Source organism: Papilio polytes, unplaced genomic scaffold (genome assembly GCF_000836215.1).
Source record: "Papilio polytes unplaced genomic scaffold, Ppol_1.0 DF822289.1, whole genome shotgun sequence".
Lineage (NCBI taxonomy): Eukaryota > Metazoa > Arthropoda > Insecta > Lepidoptera > Papilionidae > Papilio > Papilio polytes.
The window spans coordinates 3,239,044-3,242,802 of NW_013526915.1; the positions used below are offsets into that span (position 1 = coordinate 3,239,044).

Here is a 3,759-nt window from a genome sequence, read left to right on the forward strand (position 1 = left end):
TAATTCAGCCAGTATCAGTGAAAAATTCCTCATTCAAAATATTCAATATCGTTTATTTCCAAGGACAGGCACAAGGTTACCAAACCGGAATTTTAAAAAATCAATGTGCTATAAATAAACAATCCCAAGTGTTATAAGCAAAATTCTGCTCAGTCATTGTTGGCGTCGGGTCGATACAAGGACGTTTGCTTTAGGTAAAAACATGTTCTCAGCTACAGTTATGACTAATATATATCTACGGAATTAATATTCATGAGTGAAAAATAGTTTAGTGTAAAAATTTCAATTTGAAATTGAACATTGAACTGGTTTTATTTCATTTTAGATTTATGAAAAAAACTCTTTTCTAAAACAGAGATAAACGAAACGAGTCACTATTCAAAGCTAGTGATCTAACTAAATTAATTGTAAAGATAAAAAAAAAACATTGAATTAAATTGATTTTTTATTTGATTGAGATGAAAGTATCAATTTAAAAAAAATGTTTTATAATGAACAGGACGGCTAAAATGTACCGTTAGACCACAATAGAAGAATAAAGGATGCAGTATTAAATATCACTCAGGCTAGTCCCTTTGTCGCATCAGTCTTTTGTCAGATATCATGTGACCGTAACTCTTGCATAGCATTCAAAGCAACCTGTTAGACTTTGAGGTTATGTTTCAAAAGCACATTGACCTCTTGAAAATAACAACTCGAAAATTGAAACAGTTCACTAAATTCATTGCCAAAATAAGGATTTGCATATTGCATTATCAATTTTTTTAATCCAAACCTGGGTATTTCTTAGTTAATTGTTTTTACGTAAGCTTAAATGCTACATTATTTGTAAAGATTTTTTAAGATTAATTCATTAATTGATCTATCATTTTTTCTTATTCTTTCTCTATCTTGATAGTTGTTTCGCTCTTTAGATTGTATTGTGTTCTTGAACGAATGAGTTTTTTACATTAAGCGATTTGTAGCTTGTATTACTTCCTGCGTGCCGTGACTTTTACCTTGACCGATATTTACGCCTTTCTATTTCTATGGCTATGGCATAGTTATTTAACAAATCAAACTATGGAGCTTTCAACTAAATTACACTTTGGGTGTACACAACACGAAGCATTATTCTATCATCAATCATTTAATAACATAATAGATTTCAACATCTATACTAATATTATAAAGAGGAAAGATTTGTACTTTTGTATGTATAGGGATAACTCAAAAACTACTGGACCGATTTTAGAAATTCCTTTACCATAAGAAAGGTAATTTATGTATGAGTAACACAGGCTGTAGTTTTTAACTGTTTTTTTTTTTAATTTCACGCGAGCGAATCGCGCATAGCTAGTGTATCAATAAATTGGACTGTAAAAGTAATAATTTGGCATTCGTACAATATTTGCGACTAATGAATGTTTTTCCGTCAGTAGTAATATTTTAACTCAAAGCTTTTACTGGCTACCCAATTTAGTCCAAACACTTATTTGCATATTAAACGACTTGAAAATAGTGGAAATTCTTTACAACATAGAAACTTATAATTACAAATATTACCAGTTTCAAACATGTTTTTTGTTTTTCACAGTTCTCCCAGCGTCTTTTTGAGCAAGCGACGCTTTTGCTTAATTTCAAAAGTTTCAAATTATAGGTTAGTTTCCTTGCATCGTAACTATACATAGCATGGAAACTGGATATAATTATTATCCAAGCGTCACATCTACTTATTCAAATTAGAACTATTTAAAACAACTGAGTTCACAGAACAACTTTATAATTAATTACATTGGGTATTTCCCATTCGGTCGATCGGCCTACCGATCAATTGACTGTCTTTTTTTTTGCGATTAGAAAAAAATCCCGTTGAGATCAGTCAGCCGATCTGCCCAATGGAAAACACCCATTACATCCTACAATTTTATTTTTCTATCGACACAATATTTTTTCAGGCGGATAATTATAAAACATGTCTTCTGTAGAACATCTGTTGAAACATTCTTATCGTTTTATTTGGTTTTTATCATTTGCTAACATTACATCACGGAAGATGACTTGCAAAATTTAATTATCCTACGGAAAATACCGACCGCATACAAAAAATTTACGTATTTTCAATGAAACGTTTCTCATTTATGTAAAATTACTAACTGGAAAAACGAAACAATTTTAAAATTTCAAACATCATGCTATTCATTATTTTTAAATAACTGAATAGATTAGTTAATTAATGCTACATTATCGAAGCAATAGAGCTATTAAGAGAAGCAAGAACAACAAAGAAATACCTTTGGAATAGATTCCAAATATATTTGTGTTATTAATAAAAATATAAGTAGAACTACTAAAATAACAAGGTGCTTATTTCCTTATCACTCCCATTAAATCTATAGAATCATTCTGTCCAATAAGAAAACATTTCCTACTAGGCCGATTTATTGGTAGGCCGAACAGACCAAAGGGAAACATTTAGTCGAGATGTGACTAAGAATTTTATTCCCAAGAAAAGGCTGAAGTTTATATTTTCTATCTATTCTAATATTATAAAGAGGAAAGATTTGTATCTTTGTATTAGAAATAACTCAAAAACTACTGGACATATTCCATATTTTTTCGATGTCGTTTTTTTTCTTAATTTCATGCAGACGAAGTCGCAAGTTACACCTAGTAGGTTATAAATCTATGACGTTAATCTTATCTACAAGTAACATATGATTTTAATATCAATAAAAGATATGAAGAAACTCCAAGTCATTCAAGATATAATACAATCTAAAGATACAACTGCAAACATACTTTGTACAGATACAAAATAATTGTATTATTATTTTATTAAACTAAAGTTTAAGTCGGTATTTTGCTCTTTTAGGAATGTATTGTATCCAATAGTGGCTGTCTAGACTTAGAGACGCCGCTAAAAACAATCGTTTATTAACCGTTTCGTAGTGTTTGTATTGCCTGTAACACTCACACAAATATGATAAACGACGCAAACACGATATCTCTTCATTAAAGGATCCTTCAATATTACGTAAGCCTCGATTATACTGACATAACTAAAAACATAATAATTAACCTAAATGTAATAAACATTAACTTTTTCTAAATGAAAAATAATTCTATAAATACGTTCAGTTGAATTTTAAATAACCTCTTATAACTAGTGGGAGCTTATTTATTTACACCGACAAAAAGTTAATGTTTGCAATACTACGACGAATATTAAACGCGGTTTATAATGCTACTAAACTTTTTAGGGTACGGTAACTATATTTTAATTTGGAAATTAGAAAAAAATATTCTAGAATACATTAATTAATATACTAAAGTTTTAACCACAATTAAAAATATAAAAAAGAAACTTTCCGTATGTTATCAGTTGTCTATGCCTAAAGAATAAAAAAATAAACTTACATTTTTTTGTGTTTGTACAAAGGTCAACAAGCGTGCAGCCAGCGCCAGCGATTGGGCAGAATAACTGGCAAAAGAGGGAGGATTGTTGTTTTATACTCGAGCGAACTGAACTTTACACTGAATGATTCCTCACATTTTGATCTAGATTTTGATTCAAGTATCTTTTCAGTTTAATAACGACAACCTTAATCTTAGGATTTATTGTTTTATCACATACTTATAAATACCTATGTAAACAACGAATAAAATTTTTTAATTCAACTTTCATAAGACTATATATTTACCAGACCCCAAATTTCGTTGCGCGATTTTGAGGTAAACTATTTAACTACGTCGTAGTCTTTGACTCCAAAAATCAAA

The 3,759-nt window shown here is 29.7% G+C and overlaps 1 protein-coding gene across 1 annotated transcript in view; it reads right to left on the reverse strand.

Moving 5' to 3' along the window:
- LOC106106206 (glutathione S-transferase 1-1-like) overlaps window positions 1-3,508 on the reverse strand; it is a 12,088-nt gene extending 8,580 nt beyond the window's left edge. The window contains exon 1 of the mRNA XM_013286754.1: window positions 3,400-3,508. The gene's annotated coding sequence lies outside the window, so the exon portion shown is untranslated. The remainder of the gene's footprint in view (window positions 1-3,399) is intronic.
- Window positions 3,509-3,759: the final 251 nt, after the last annotated feature.